This window comes from Rattus norvegicus, chromosome 4, assembly GCF_021556685.1.
Source record: "Rattus norvegicus strain SHRSP/BbbUtx chromosome 4, alternate assembly SHRSP_T2T, whole genome shotgun sequence".
NCBI lineage: Eukaryota > Metazoa > Chordata > Mammalia > Rodentia > Muridae > Rattus > Rattus norvegicus.
The window spans coordinates 166,660,135-166,678,032 of record NC_141537.1 but is presented as its reverse complement, the minus strand read 5'-3'; the positions used below and the strand labels follow the sequence as shown (position 1 = coordinate 166,678,032).

The 17,898-nt window shown below is 38.6% G+C and overlaps 1 protein-coding gene across 4 annotated transcripts in view; it reads right to left on the bottom strand.

Moving 5' to 3' along the window:
• Positions 1–17,898, bottom strand: part of LOC134486850 (uncharacterized) — a 216,729-nt gene that overhangs the window by 97,252 nt on the left and 101,579 nt on the right. The window lies entirely within an intron of this gene.

Sequence of the window (17,898 nt, the reverse complement as noted above, 5' to 3'; positions counted from 1 at the left end):
GCCCAGGTTACTGTATCCTGCAAAACTCTCAATGAACATAGATGGAGAAACCAAGATATTCCATGACAAAACCAAATTTACACAATATCTTTCTACAAATCCAGCACTACAAAGGATAATAAAGGGTAAAGCCCAACATAAGGAGGCAAGCTATACACTAGAAGAAGCAAGAAACTAATCATCTTGGCAACAAAACAAAGAGAAGAAAAGCACACAAACATAACCTCACATCCAAATATGAATATAACAGGAATCAATAATCACTATTCCTTAATATCTCTCAACATCAATGGCCTCAGCTCCCCAATAAAAAGACATAGATTAACAAACTGGATACGCAACGAGGACCCTGCATTCTGCTGCCTACAGGAAACACACCTCAGAGACAAAGACAGACACTACCTCAGAGTGAAGGGCTGGAAAACAACCTTCCAAGCAAATGGTCGGAAGAAGCAAGCTGGAGTAGCCATTCTAATATCAAATAAAAACAATTTTCAATTAAAAGTCATCAAAAAAGATAAGGAAGAACACTTCATATTCATCAAAGGAAAAATCCACCAAGATGAACTCTCAATCCTAAATATCTATGCCCCAAATACACGGGCACCTAAATATGTAAAAGAAACCTTACTAAAGCTCAAAACACACATTGCACCTCACACAATAATATTGGGAGATTTCAACACCCCACTCTCAGCAATGGACAGATCATGGAAACAGAAATTAAACAGAGACGTAGACAGACTAAGAGAAGTCATGAGCCAAATGGACTTAACAGATATTTATAGAACATTCTATCCTAAAGCAAAAGGATATACCTTCTTCTCAGCTCCTCATGGTACTTTCTCCAAAATGACCATATAGTCGGTCAAAAAACAGGCGTCAACAGGTACAGAAAGATAGAAATAATCCCATGCGTGCTATCAGACGACCACGGCCTAAAACTGGTCTTCAATAACAATAAGGGAAGAATGCCCACATATACGTGGAAATTGAACAATGCTCTACTCAATGATAACCTAGTCAAGGAAGAAATAAAGAAAGAAATTAAAAACTTTTTAGAATTTAATGAAAATGAAGGTACAACATAACCAAACTTATGTGACACAATGAAAGCTGTGCTAAGAGGAAATCTCATAGCGCTGTGTGCCTGTAGAAAGAAACAGGAAATAGCATATGTCAGCAGCTTGACAGCACACCTAAAAGCTCTAGAGCAAAAAGAAGCAAATACACCCAGGAGGAGTAGAAGGCAGGAACTCATCAAACTCAGAGCTGAAATCAACAAAGTAGAAACAAAAAGGACCATAGAAAGAATCAACAGAACCAAAAGTTGGTTCTTTGAGAAAATCAACAAGATAGATAAACCCTTAGCCAGACTAACGAGAGGACCCAGAGAGTGTGTCCAAATTAACAAAATCGGAAATGAAAAGGGAGACATAACTACAGATTCAGAGGAAATTCAAAAATCATCAGATCTTACTATAAAAGCCTATATTCAACAAAACTTGAAAATCTACAGGAAATGGACAATTTCCTAGACAAATACCAGGTACAGAAGTTAAATCAGGAACAGATAAACCAGTTAAACAACCCAATAACTCCTAAGGAAATAGAAGCAGTCATTTAAGGTCTCCCAACCAAAAAGAGCCCAGGTCCAAATGGGTTTAGTGCAGAATTCTATCAGACCTTCATAGAAGACCTCGTACCAATATTATCCAAACTATTCCAAAAAATTGAAACAGATGGATCACTCCCGAATTCCTTCTATGAAGCCACAATTACTCTTATACCTAAACCACACAAAGACCCAATAAAGAAAGAGAACTTCAGACCAATTTCCCTTATGAATATCGACGCAAAAATACTCAATAAAATTCTGGGAAACCGAATCCAAGAGCACATCAAAACGATCATCCACCATGATCAAGTAGGCTTCATCCCAGGCATGCAGGGATGGTTTAATATACAGAAAACAATCAACATGATCCATTATATAAACAAACTGAAAGAACAGAACCACATGATCATTTCATTTGATGCTGAGAAAGCATTTGATAAAATTCAACACCCCTTCATGATAAAAGTCCTGGAAAGAATAGGAATTCAAGGCCCATATCTGAACATAGTAAAAGCCATATACAGCAAACCAGTTGCTAACATTAAACTAAATGGAGAGAAACTTGAAGCAATCCCACTAAAATAAGGGACTAAACAAGGCTGCCCACTCTCTCCCTACTTATTCATTATAGTTCTTGAAGTTCTAGCCAGAGCAATCAGACAACAAAAGGAGGTCAAGGGGATACAGATCGGAAAAGAAGAAGTCAAAGTATCACTATTTGCAGATAATATGATAGTTTATTTAAGTGATCCCAAAAGTTCCACCAGAGAACTACTAAAGCTGATAAACATCTTCAGCAAAGTGGCTGGGTATAAAATTAACTCAAATAAATCAGTAGCCTTCCTCTACACAAAAGAGAAACAAGCCGAGAAAGAAATTAGGGAAACGACACCCTTCATAATAGACCCAAATAATATAAAGTACCTCGGTGTGACTTTAACCAAGCAAGTAAAAGATCTGTACAATAAGAACTGCAAGACACTGAGGAAAGAAATTGAAGAAGACCTCAGAAGATGGAAAGATCTCCCATGCTCATGGATTGGCAGGATTAATATAGTAAAAATGGCCATTTTACCAAAAGCAATCTACAGATTCAATGCAATCCCCATCAAAATACCAATCCAATTCTTAAAAGAGTTAGACAGAACAATTTGCAAATTCATCTGGAATAACAAAAAACCCAGGATAGCTAAAGCTATCCTCAACAATAAAAGGACTTCAGGGGGAATCACTATCCCTGATCTCAAGCAGTATTACAGAGCAATAGTGATAAAAACTGCATGGTATTGGTACAGACACAGACAGATAGACCAATGGAATAGAATTGAAGACCCAGAAATGAACCCAAAAATCACTTGATTTTTGACAAAGGAGCCAAAACCATCCAATGGAAAAAAATAGCATTTTCAGCAAATGGTGCTGGTTCAACTGGAGGGCAACATGTAGAAGAATGCAGATCGATCCATGCTTATCACCCTGTGCAAAGCTTAAGTCCAAGTGGATCAAGGACCTCCACATCAAACCTGATACACTCAAACTAGTAAGAAAAACTAGGGAAGCATCTGGAACACATGGGCACTGGAAAAATTTTCCTGAACAAAACACCAATGGCTTATGCTCTAAGATCATGAATCGACAAATGGGATCTCATAAAACTGCAAAGCTTCTGTAAGGCAAAGGACACTGTGGTTAGGACAAATTGGAAACCAACAGATTGGGAAAAGATCTTTACCAATCCTACAACAGATAGAGGGCTTATATCCAAAATATACAAAGAACTCAAGAAGTTAGACCGAAGGGAGACAAATAACCCTATTAAAAAATGGGGTTCAGAGCTAAACAAAGAATTCACAGCTGAGGAATGCCGAATGGCTGAGAAACACCTAAAGAAATGTTCAACATCTTTAGTCATAAGGATAATGCAAATCAAAACAACCCTGAGATTTCACCTCACACCAGTGAGAATGGGTAAGATCAAAAACTCAGGTGACAGCAGATGCTGGCGAGAATGCAGAGAAAGAGGAACACTCCTCCATTGTTGGTGGGATTGCAGACTGGTACAACCATTCTGGAAATCAGTCTGGAGGTTCCTCAGAAAATTGGACATTGAACTGCCTGAGGATACAGCTATACCTCTCTTGGGCATATACCCAAAAGATGCCCCAACATATAAAAAAGACACGTGCTCCACTATGTTCATCGCAGCCTTATTTATAATAGCCAGAAGCTGGAAAGAACCCAGATGCCCTTCAACAGAGGAATGGATACAGAAAATTTGGTACATCTACACAATGGAATATTACTCAGCTATCAAAAACAACGGCTTTATGAAATTCGTAGGCAAATGGTTAGAACTGGAAAATATCATCCTGAGTGAGCTAACCCAATCACAGAAAGACATACATGGTATGCACTCACTGATAAGTGGCTATTAGCCCAAATGCTTGAATTACCCTAGATGCCTAGAACAAATAAACTCAATACGGATGATCAAAATGTGAATGCTTCACTCCTTCTCTAAAAGGGGAACATGAATACCCTTGGCAGGGAATAGCAAGGCAAAGATTAAAACAGAGACTGAAGTAACACCCATTCAGAGCCTGCCCCACATGTGGCCCATACATATACAGCCACCCAATTAGACAAGATGGATGAAGCAAAGAAGTGAGACCGACAGGAGCCGGATGTAGATCTCTCCTGAGAGACACAGCCAGAATACAGCAAATACAGAGGCGAATGCCAGCAGCAAACCACTGAACTGAGAATAGGACCCCTGTTGAAGGAATCAGAGAAAGAACTAGAAGAGCTTGAAGGGGCTCGAGACCCCATAGGTACAACAATGCCAAGCAACCATAGCTTCCAGGGACTAAGCCACTACCTAAAGACTATACATGGACTGACCCTGGACTCTGACCTCGTAGGTAGCAATGAATATCCTAGTAAGAGCACCAGTGGAAGGGGAAGCCCTGGGTCCTGCTAAGACTGAACCCCCAGTGAAGTAGACTGTTGGGGGGAGGGCGGCAATGGGGGGAGGGTTGGGAGGGGAACACCCATAAGGAAGGGGAGGGGGAGGGGGATGTTTTCCAGGAAACCGAAGAATTATTATTAAGCATTAAATAAATTTAAAAAAAAAGAAAGTTAAAAAAACATAAACACTAAAATAAAGATTTCATGAGGAAAGTGAAAAAAAAAAAAAAGAAACTGGATAAACAGTGAGGGCCCTGCATTCTGCTGCCTACAGGAAACACGCCTCAGAGAAAAAGACAGACACTATCTCAGAGTGAAAGGCTGGAAAACAACTTTCCAAGCAAATAGTCAGAAGAAGCAAGCTGGAGTAGCCATTCTAATATCAAATAAAATCTATTTTCAACTAAAAGTCATCAAAAACGATAAGGAAGGACACTTCGTATTCATCAAAGGAAAAATCCACTAAGATGAACTCTCAATCCTAAATATCTATGCTCCAAATACAAGGGCACCTACATACATAACAGAAACCTTACTAAAGCTCAAAACACACATTGCACCTCACACAATAATAGTAGGAGATTTCAATACCCCACTCTCATTAGTGGACAGATCATGGAAACAGAAATTAAACAGAGACGTAGACAGACTAAGAGAAGTCATGAGCCAAATGGACTTAACAGATATTTATAGAACATTCTATCCTAAAGCAAAAGGATATACATTCTTCTCAGATTCTCATGGTACTTTCTCCAAAATTGACCATATAATTGGTCATAAAACAGGCCTCAACAGGTACAGAAAGATAGAAAGAATCCCATGCGTCCTATCAGACCACCATGGGCTAAAGCTGTTCTTCAAATACAATAAGGAAAGAATGCCCACATATACATGGAAGTTGAACAATGCTCTACTCAATGATAACCTGGTCAAGAAGAAATAAAGAAAGAAACGAAAGACTTCTAAGAATTTAATGAAAATGAAGGTGCAACATACCCAAACTTATGGGACACAATGAAAGCTGTGCTAAGAGGAAAACTCATAGCTCTGAATATCTGCTGAATGAAACAGGAGAGAGCATATGTCAGCAGCTTGACAGCACACCTAAAAGCTCTAGAACAAAAAGAAGCAAATACACCCAGGAGGAGTAGAAGGCAGGATCTCATCAAACTCAGAGCTGAAATCAACCAAGTACAAACAAAAAGGTCCATAGAAAGAATCAACAGAACCAAAAGTTGGTTCTTTGAGAAAATCAACAAGATAGATAAACCCTTAGCCAGACTAACAAGAGAACACAGAGAGTGTGTCCAAATTAACAAAATCAAAAATGAAAAGGGAGATATAACTACAGAATCAGAGGAAAAAATCATCAGATCTTACTATAAAATCTTATATTCAACAAAACTTGAAAATCTGCAGAAAATGGACAATTTCCTAGACAGATACCAGGTACAGAAGTTAAATCAGGAACAGATAAACCAGTTAAACAACCCCATAACTCCTAAGGAAATAGAAGCAGTCATTTAAGGTCTCCCAACCAAAAAGATCCCAGGTCCAGACAGGTTTAGTGCAGAATTCTATCAGACCTTCATAGAAGACCTCATTCCAATACTGTCCAAATTATTCCACATAATAGAATCAGAAGGAGCACTACCCAATTCCTTCTATGATGTCACACATAGGCTTATACCTAAACCACAGAGAGACCCAACAAAGAAAGAGATTTCAGACCAATTTCCCTTATGGATGTCGACCAAAAAATACTCAATAAAATTCTGGCAAACAGAATTCAAGAACGAATCAAAATGATTATCCATCATGGTCAAGTAGGATTCATGCCAGGGATGTAGGAATGGTCCAATATACATATATCCAACCAACTTAATCCACTATACAACAAACTCAAAGGGAAAAAAAACCCACATCATCATTTCATTAGCTATTGAGAAATTATGTAACAAAATTCAACACCCCTTCATCATAAAAGTCCTGGAAAGGTCAGGAGTTCAAGACCCACATCTAAACATAGTAAAAGCAATATACAGCTAACCAGTAGCCAACATCAAACTAAATGGAGAGAAACTTGAAGAAATCCCACTAAAATCAGGCACTAGACATGGCTGCCTACTCTCTCCCTACTTATTCAATATAGTACTCAAAGTCCTAGCCAGAGCAATGAGAAAACAAAAGGAAGTCAAAGGGATACAAATAGGAAAGGAAGAAGTTAAAATAGCACTATTTGCAGATGATATGATAGTATACTTAAGTAACTCCAAAAGTTCTGCCAGAGAACTACTAAGCCTGATAAACAACTTCAGCAAAGTGACTGGGTATAAAATTAACTCAAACACATCAGTAGCCTTCCTCTACCCAAAGAATAAATAGGCTGAAAAAAAATTAACAGTCTCAAATAATATAAAATACATCCATTTGATTTTAACCAAGCAAGTAAAATATCTGTGTGGCAAGAACTTCAAGTCTCTAAAGAAATACATTGAAGGTCTTAGAAGATGGAAAGTACTCCCATGCTCATGGATTCACAGGATTAATATGATAAAAATGGCCATTAGCCAAAAGCAATCTACAGATTCAATGCAAACTCCATCAAAATTCCAACTCAGTTCTTCATAAAGTTAGAAAGAGCAATTGGGAAATTCATCTGGAATAACAAAAAACCCAGGATAGTGAAAACTATACTCAACAATAAAAGAACGTGTGAGGGAATCACCATCCCTGACCTCAAGCAGTATTACAGAGCAATAGTGATAAAACTGTAATGTATTGCTACAGAGACAGGCAGGTAGATCAGTGGAAGAGAATGGAAGATCCAGAAATGAAGCCACACCCCATATGATCACTTGATCTTTGACAAAGGATCTAAAACCACCCAGTGCAAAAAAGATAGTCTTTTCAATAACTGGTTCTGGTTCAACTGGAGGTTAGAATGTAGAAGAATGCGAATTGCTTCACTCTTACTGCCGTGTACAAAACTTAAGTCCAAGTGGACCAAGGATTTCCACATCAAACCAGATCTTAGAACTTTGGACTTTTAACATTTTTGAGACTACTATAGACTATAGGGACTTTCGATGATAGATCAAGTGCATTTTGCATTATGCTATGTTTATATATGTACCCCATAGACACATGTATTAGAAAAAAAAAACGTTGGAGGATAAAGAGTGGGAAGTAGTGCTTTAAATATATTTGGCCTATGGAGTGGAATTAATAGGAAGTATGGCCATGTTGGAGTATGTGTTGTTTTGTTTTTATGGGACTGTTTAGATGATTTATCTGATCCTTATTTAACTTTGGTACCTAGTACATGTCTAGAAAATTGTCCTTTTCCTTCAGATTTTCCAGTTTTTTTTTTGAGTATAGCCTTTTGTATTAGGATCTGATGATTTTTTTTTAATTTCCTCAGTTTCTGTTGTTATGTCTCCCTTTTCATTTCTGATTTTAAAAATTTGAATACTGCCCCTGTGCCCTCTGGTTAGTCTGTATAAGGATTTATCTATCTTCCTCATTTTTTTCAAAGAACTAGCTCCCAATTTTTGTTGATTTTTGTATAGTTCTTTTTGCTTCTCTTTGGTTGATTTCAGGCCTGAGTTTGATTATTTGCTGCCTTCTACTTCTATTGGGTACAGTCAAGCTGCTGATTTATGCTCTCTCAGTTTCTTTTTGGAGGTACTCAGTGCTATGAGTTTTTCTTTTAGCAGTGCTTTCACTGTGTCCCATAACTTTGGGTATGTTGTGCCTTCATTTTCATTAAATTCTACATCTCATAGAGGACTGATGTCCAACATATTCAAAGAAATCAAGAATTTAGACTCCAGAGAATCAAATGACTGTTTTCAAAGAGGGGAACAGAGCTATACAAAGAATTCTCAACTGAAGAATTTTGAATGGCAGAGAAGCACCTAAAGAAATGCTCAACATCCTTAGTCATCAGGGAAATGCAAATCAAAACAACCCTGAGATTCCACATCATACCAATCAGAATGGCTAAGATCAAAAACTCAGATGACAATAGATGCTGGCAAGGATGTGGAGAAAGGGGAGCACTTCTCCATTATTGGTGGTATTGCAAGCTGGTATAATCACTCTGGAAATCAGTTTGGTGGTTCCTCAAAAAATTGGGCATAATACTAACTGAGGTCCCAGCTATACTACTCCTTGACATATACCTAAAAGATGCTCTAACATATAACAAGTACATATGCTCCACTATGTTTATAGCAGCCTTATTCATAATAGCTAGAAGCTGGAGCATTCCCTGATGTCCTCCAGCAGAGTAATGGATACAGAAAACATGATACATTTACACATTGGAGTACTATTCTGCTATCAATAACAATGACTTAATGAAATTCATAGGCAGATGGATGAAAGTAGAAAATATCATCCTGAGTGACTTAACCAAATTACAAAAGAACACACAAGTACGCACTCACTGATAAGTTGATACTATTCCAAAAGCTCGAAATACTCAAGATACAATTCACAGATCACATGAAGCTCAAGAAAAAGGAAGACTAAAGTGTGCATGCTTCAGTCCTTCTTAGAAGGGGGAACAAAATATTCACAGGAGGAAATATGAGACAAAGTATAGACCAAAGTCTGAGGAAAATATTATCCAGAGAACAGCCCATCTGGAGATCCATCCCAAATAATGTCACCAAACCCAGACAATATTGTGGATGCCAAGAATTTCATGCTGACAGGAGACTGATATAGCTGTCTCTTGAAATGTTCTGCCAAAGCCTTAGATTTCCGGAGTCAGATGCCCTCAACCAGTCTTTGGATCGAAAATGGGGTTCCCAATGGAGGAGTTAGAAAAAGGACAAGAGATGAAGTGGTTTTCCATCTCACAAGAAGAACAATAATATCACCACCCAGATTCCCCAGAGCTCACAAAGACTAAACCACCAACCAAAGAGTACACATGTAGGGATCCATGGTCCCAGCCACATATGTAGCAGAGGATGGTCTTATCAGGCATCAATGAGAGTAGAGGCCCTTTGCCCTGTGAAGGCTCAGTGACACAGTGTAATGAATGCCAGGGCAGGGAGATGGGAGGGAGTGGGTAGGTGTGTGCGAACACTTTCATAGAGGCAGTAAGCAGGATTGGGGAAGGGATTGGGGGATTCCAGAGGGGAAATCAGGAAAGGAGATAACATTTGAAATGTAAGTAAAGAAAATAACCAAAAGATATGTTCAAAGTCCTTAGTGATAATGGAAAGGCAAATAAAACCTACACTGAGATTCTACTTTACATGAATCAGAATGGCTAAGATCAAAACCTTTGGTGACGGGGTTGGGGATTTAGCTCAGTGGTAGAGCGCTTGCCTAGGAAGCGCAAGGCCCTGGGTTCAATCCCCAGCTCCGAAAAAAAGAACCAAAAAAAAAAAAAAAACCTTTGGTGACAACAAATGTTGGTGAGGATGCAGAGAAAGAGGAACACTCTTTCACTGCTGTTGGGATTGAAAAGTGGTACAACCTCTGGACAGAAATCTGCAATTTCTCAAAAAATTTGAAATAGACCTACCTGAAGATCCAGCTTTAACACTCTTGAGCATATATCCAAAAGATGCCGCAGAAGCACATGTTTTACTATGTTAATAGAGGATTTGTTTGTGATTTTCAGAAATTGGAAACAACCTAGATGTCCCACAAGAACATAATGGATACAGAAAATGTGGTTCATTTACACAATGGAATACTACTCAGGTATTAAGAAGGAGGACACTGTGAGTTTTTCAGATAAATGGATGGACCTAAAAAATATCATGCTGAGTAAGAAAATTCACACCCATAGGACATACATGGTATGTACTCAGTAATAAGCGAATATTATCTTAAAAGTACAGAATACCCAGGATACAGTCGATATAACTCAAAAATATTAACAAGCCTAAGGGTCCAAGTGAGGATGTCTCAATCCCATTTGGGAGGGAGTAGAAAGCAATCACAGGAGGTGGGGAAGGATAAAGGAACTTGGGTGGGAAAGGGGACAGGAAGTAGAGGAGGGGGACATGATCATGTATTGGGTAGAGGAAAACAACTGAAGGACTAAAGGACAGCACAAATAATGGAAACAGGAAACCTCATGAGGTATGAGGTGAGGGGCACCTCCAGAATGTACTAGAGACTTTGGAGGGAGAGACTCTCAGGATTCAAAGGGAGGGACATTAGATGGAATGGCATACAGTGGGGAGAGGTAACTTATAGAGCTCACCTCCAGCAGAAAGAAAGAGCATCAAGTAATGGATAGGGTTGCCCTCCCACAGTCAAAAACTGTCTGATAAGTATTCCCTTCTGAAAGAATTGCAGGGACAAAAATAGAGAGGAGCCAGAGGAAAAGAAAATCCTGTGACAGGACCAAACTGCAATCCAGCTCAAGAGGAGGCCCCCAAGTCCTGCCACTATTACTAAGGCTATGGAATGCTCACAAAAATGGGGCCTATCATGACTACCACTCTAAAGACCCAACAAGCAGCCAAGGGAATCAGATGCAGATATTTACTCTGAACCAATGGACAGAAGCTTCTGACTCCTGTGGTTGAATTAGGGAAAAGCTGGAAGAAACTGAGGAAGAGGGCCGCCGTGTAGGAGGAGCATCAGTCTCAACAAAGCTGAGCTCTTGAGATCTCTCAGACACTGGGCCACCAAGCGGACAGCATACACCAGTGGTTTGAGGCCCCCAACACATATATAGCAGAGGCCTTCCAGATCTGGGCTCAGTCAGACAAAATGCACCAAACCCTCAAGAGACTCAAAACCCCAGGGTGTGTGATTTCTGTTGGGGTTGTAGGTGTGGGTGGTATGTGTGCACTTCATCATTGGAATGATGGGAGAAGGTATGGGATGCAGAGCAGTCAGAGGATTTACCAGGAGGAGAATAAAACCAGGAGTTTAAAAAAATAAAAACAGATTAAATAAAAAATTTAAAAAAAATGTCTAGGTCTTGTATTTTTCTATCTCCAATGGCAAAATATGTAACACAATTTTTATCAAACAGCTGCCACATTCAAGAACTTTGACTTTCTAAAACTCCATTTAGAATTTTATATTATTGGCAATATACTTTAAAGATTTTAGCTTTAAAAGTTGTGATGTTTGCCACCCATGGGTCAGTAGATTTATCATAGTGTAAATGGCTATATTAACAAAAGCAATCTACAGATTCAATTCAATTCCCATCAAAGTTCCAGCACAGCTGTTTACAGACATTTAAAGAGCAATTTTTTACTTCATAAAAACATCGCCATAAAATGCAGGATAACTAAAATCTGTTACAATAAAGGCTCTTCTGGAGGTCTCACCAAGCTTGACTTCTAGCTGTGGTACAGAGCAATAATAATAAAGTCTGCATAGTATTGGCTTAAAAAACAGATAGCCTCATCAATGTAAGTGATTCAAAGACAGAAGTAAACTTATACAACTACGGACACTTGATTTTTGACAAAGAAAGCAAAAATCATACAATGAAAAAGGGAAAGCATCTTCAACAAATGGTGCTAGTCTAACTGGATAGCTACTTGTCAAAAATGCAAATAGATCCATGTTTAACACTCTGCACAAAACTCAAATTCAAGTGGATCAACTTAAAACCAGCTACACTGATTCTTAAAGGACAGAAATGTGGGAATAAAACTCATTGCTACAGCTGACATCTTCCTAAGGAGAATACCCAGAGCTCAGGCACTAAGATTAACATTTAATAAACAGGAACTCATGAAACAGAAAAGCTATTGTAAGGCAGGTGACACTGTCAATAGGACAAAATGACAGTCTACAGATTGGGAAAAAATATTCACCAGCTCCACATCTGACAAGGGACTAATTTCTAGAATATACAAAGGAATCAAGAAATTAGAGTCCCACAATCCAAACAACTCAATTAAAAATGGAGTATAGAGATAAACAGAGAATTCTAAACAGAGAAAACAAGAACGGCTCAGCAATACTTAAAGAAGTGTTCAACATTCTTTATCACGGGGAAATGCAAATCACTACTCAGATTCCACCTTACAGCCACCAGAAAGGCTATGATAAAAATATAAGGAACAGCATATGCTGCCAAGGATGTGGAGCATGAGGAACACTCCTCCATTGGTAGTGGGAGTGCAAATTTGTAGAATCACTCTGAAAATCAATTTGGTAATTTCTTGGGAAACTCGGAATTGTTCTACCTCAAGACCAGGTATACTATTCTTGGACATATACCCAAATGATGCTCTACCACATCCCAAGGACACCTGCTCTACTATGTTCATAGCAGATTTATTTTTAATAGCCAGAAACATGAAACAATTTAGATGCCCTTCAGCTGGGGAATGTATAAAGAAAATGTGGTACATTTACACAATGGAATACTATTCAGCTTATTAAAAACCACAAAATTTGCAGGTAAATGAATGGAGCTAGAAACTATCATCTTGAGTGGGGAAACTAAGACACAAAAATACACACATGGTATGTACTCACTTAAAGTGGAGACTAGTCATAAAGTACAGGACATTTATGCTACAATTCACAGATTCAGGGAAACCAAGTCACAAGGAAGACTCAAGTCAAGACACTTATATCTCACTCAGAAGAGGAAATAAAATATATATCAGAGATGGATAAATGGAGTGAACTAAGTAGTCCAGTGGATGAAAAACAGAATGGGGATAGGAATCCAGTGTAGTGAGGGGGTTCAGGAACGTGTTGAGAGAGAGAGAGAAAGGAAATCAATTGGGGGTATCTTTGGGAATAGCCTGAGACCTTGGATTGGGGAATCTCCTTGGTATTTATGGATTTGACCCTAGTTGAGACTCATAGCACCTGGTGATATAGAGACTGAAGAAACCACATCCTGCATCCAGTTGGGACTTCCAGTGGAGAGAAATGAGCACCAATCTGCCCAAAAAATCTTCAACCAAAGATTGTTAATTTTACAAGATGCACATGAGTAAAGATGGGACAGAGACCATGTGAATGGCCAACCAAAGACTGCCCCAACTTGCCACCCATCCTATGGGAAAGAGCCAACCCCTCACAAGATTGCTGATATTCTCCTATGCCTGTAAATTAAGGCCTAGCATAACTGTCTCCTGAGAGTGTGTTACCCAGCAGCTGATGGAAGCAGATGTAGTTTCCCCATCATCAAATAAGGCAAGGATTAGGGAGTCTTGTGGAAGAGTGTGAATTAAGGGAGCCTATGGGTAAAGGGCACCATAGGAAGACCTACATAGTCAACTGACATGGACCATTAGGGTCTCACAGAGAATGAACTACCAACCAAAGAACATGCAACAGCTAGACAAATACCTCTACACATTTTTAACAAATGTGAAGCTTGGTTTTCATATGGGCTCCTTAAGAATCAGGGTGCAGGTTGTTGCTGCTCTGCTGCTTACCTTGGATCCTGTTTCCCAAGGGGGACTGCCTTATCTCACCTTAGTGGGAGAGGATGTGCCTACTACAATTGGAGGTACCAGGGAAGGATCTAACCTATGGAGGAAAGGGGGAAGGGTAAATGAGGGGAGGGTCTTGTGAGAGTGGGCATTGTAGTAGAGGAGAGTGGTGATTAAAAAAATTATTGGAAAAATAAATGAAAAGAAGAAAAGAAAAGTAGCTAAATCGGAGCCATGGAGCAAGCCAAAAACAGAGTTCCTCTGTGGTTTCTGCTTTGAACTTTCACCTAAATTCATGTTCCATAGTTCTTTAATATTCAATAGTAGCATGTAAAGTGATATAAACCATTCTCTCTTGTAGGATGATGTGGTTATGCAGCAAGGCAGGTCCGGGATAAGGCGAAGCCTATTATTGGATGAGAAGGAAGGGTAAGTAGCGAAAAAGTCTAGGAAAAAGAGAGAAGGACAAGTGGGGGAATCAAGATGGAAATGACAGAGCAGGATGATCCAGATCCAGGTGGACTAGGTCAATTTTATCTTTACTAGGTGGATGGTTTATATCTTTATTAACTGCCAGTGAATTTACTTTGTGGATGTATTTTGGATCGAGAATGTAACATATAAATCTGATTGTTGGGTTATGGTTTGTTGAGTCTTGATTTTGCAGGGTAGTTCTGAGTTTATACTTTAACTACAGGGTAGGGGGTGGTTGCTGGGAGTGTGGGCAGAGTCCATGACAGGGAGCCACAATAGGCCAGCCACTGGTGGACTTCTAGAACCATGATTTTACTGGGTAGCTGGAACCAGAGAGGTCGAGGTTAGCAGAGAGTCACCAGGAGAGATACTAATCTGAGATAAATTAGCTCTAGTTCCAATGGCCCATTGAAGCCAGAACTAGTGACTGCCAGGGTACTCATTGGAACAAGTTCCACTGCCTTTTTACTCTGACCACAACACTCTACTAAATTTGTTTGGTTCAGTGTCCAGGAAGATACAGAGACTTGGATAAGCAGGGGCCCAAGAATCAATCTGTGTGACCTTAGCTGTGACTCACTACTTTGAGGACATGGAATCAGAACAGGCCTATGAGGTCCATTTGTCTTTAAATTAAGAACCCTAAGACAGCACATATAGGGATTTATTAGTTCTGTACATGCAGGGAATTCCTTTAGGGTTCCTAGAGAACTCTTGTTTCTTCACCCATAATGGAAATCTGAAAATTCTGGCTCTAACATCAGCTGATTCTAATTTGTGGTAAGTTGGAATAAAAACAACAAAAAATGTCCTTAGACTAAAACCTCACAACGATCTTAAATGTGGTTTTTGTTAATCAAAACTGGGTGCTATGGAAAAGTAGCGATTAGCAATATGGCTACTCCATATTCTTATTAGAACTTTGAATGATAGCTGAGAGTATTTGAAAATTGTGCTATTAGACTCCTATATCTTTACTTAAAATGAGTGAAAGATGTTTGCTACAAAGGGTTAATGTATAAGTTGAATCAGATAGGATTTCCTGTATTAATTGGGAAATGTGTAGGCATATTGGACAGTAAGCTAGAATAAAACATCTCACCAAAATAAGAAAAACTAATACACAATCAAAAGTAAAAGAAAGAAACAAGGAATGGTAGATCACTCTATATTCCCAGAAGTCATAAGTTAGAGGGGTATGATCAAGTGTTTCAGGAATGTGTCAGCTACATAGTTATTCTGGCCATCCTGAACTATATATCAGGCCACACATCAGGAAAAAAGAAATAAACTTTAAAAATGAGTGCATTAAGGAGGATGAGCTGAGCCTGCAGACTCCACATAGGATGCAGTGGAGTTGTCTGCTGACGTATGACACTGTGAGAACATAAGGATTGAAGAGACAAAGGTCTTACAAATTGTTGCCTAACTGTCTTCTCCTTAAGTGAATTGTATCCCTGGGTACCAAAGAGCCTTGATAGCCACAGGAAACACTTTTGTAGGCCCCCTTTATCATGCTTATTAGATTTCTGAATCATCTTCCTTTCCTAGTGCTTGAGTCCATCAAGGACTATCTGGGTAGGCAAAAATTGCAGAATGTTAAAGTAGCTGTGATTGTAAATGTTCAGGCTGTTTACCACCACAGGAAATCTCAAAATAGAGCTCTACTTGGTTTTCTTAAGAGCTGTGAAGTTTACCATATTTCATGGTTGTGAAAGTTCCACCTTAAGATACAAGTATAAAAGGGTGGGACACTGGCCAGGACCATCAACTACTTCCAGTGAAGCAAGTGAATCAGCCATCCTTTCCTGTGGGCTGGTGACTACTCCAGGTGTTCCTCATTTTTGCCTGGGACAGGAAGAGCAGCCTTCACCTATGCAATCATGGCACTGTAGAGCAAGGGTTTTACTGGAAGGTTTGAATGTGGGACTAGGATTGTGTGTGTGTGTGTGTGTGTGTGTGTGTGTTTGACTTTTAACTAAAATGAATGTAAAAGACAAAATATAAGAAAGAAAATTTGATTGTCAATTGCTTTCATCTGAAGTTACTATATCTGTCAATGCTAATTATGTTTGTAATTACATTTGTATAATGTAAAAATGTTTACAGTTTTCTATTAATTCAGAGTTCAATTGTACAGAGCTTAGATGAAGCTGCTGCTCTTTGGCTTTAGAGTTATGGGCGTTCTTCTATCTCTGTTCAAACAAGCAAACAAACAAACAAACTGGAAAACAAAACAAACAAACAAAAAAAACCTCCACCAACTCTTTGTTCAGTTTCAGTTAACTAACATCCTCCTTCATCAATTGCACTGATAGGCCTCTCATCTCCCACTGCTATGGTCACAGTAATGAAAAAAACAGCTCTGGACTTCTTTTCCATACTCTTTGCCTGATGTTAGAGGAAGCAAACAATATGCAGAAAGCACAAAAAAGTGTGCCCTGTTCATGTGCTTAGCCTCATGTTAAGGATGTTACTGTCTCCACAATGATTATGGTGTAAAAATGTCTCAGAATCAAAAATATTTTTTCGCAGATTTGAGGGTAGAATGTGGGTTTTATAGAGCAGCAACAGCTCAAGACTGTAGATGTGTCAGTTTCTCACTTTTGCTCATGTGCTCACCCTACCCTGTCCTTCTAAACATCTGGAAATGATCAGATAGAAAATCTGGCCTGGTTTCTGTCTTAGAGAAGCTTCTGAATGCTAAAGGATAAACCCAAATCACCACAACATTCCTACTTCTCTGTAGTTTAAATCAGTCTTTGCTAAAACAGGTTCTTTTTAGGAATTCTCATCACAAACCCATGGGCAAACTCACAGAAAAAAAATCACTGTATCTCATCTTTAAAAAAAAGTCAATTGGGAATATTTTCACTCCAACTCAAAAACTGTAATTGAACTAGAGGTCATGTGATGATCTATATCAGAGTTCCTTAAATGCAAATTTCCTTGAATCCATGAATTTATGCATAACATGTCTTTCTTAGCGTTTTCTAAATATATCCCATGTAGATTTTAAACTAATAATAATAAAATAATATAAAACAAGCAGAATGTTCAGTAGCAGATTGTCTTTTTAATTTTCAGTATTTAAGATACAAATAATTATAGGTGACTAAAAATCTTGAGATCAATATTTATAAAATGAAAAACTGCTTATTATTAATTAAAAATATCTGTCAGAAACATGTTGTAAATTGTGTAGTGGTATATGGCTGTAATTCTCGGTCAGAAAAGAGAGAGGCTAGAGAACTGTGAGTGTAGGATTAGCCCATGCTGCTTAATAAGATACAACAACTATCTCGAAACAATATTAAGAACAACAAACAAACCAAAAACAAAACAACAAAAGAAAATAAAAGCAAATCCTGTGTTCATAGTTCAGGAGAAGAGTATATACTGAGTGATTATTCTCTTAGATTCAATATGTCAACA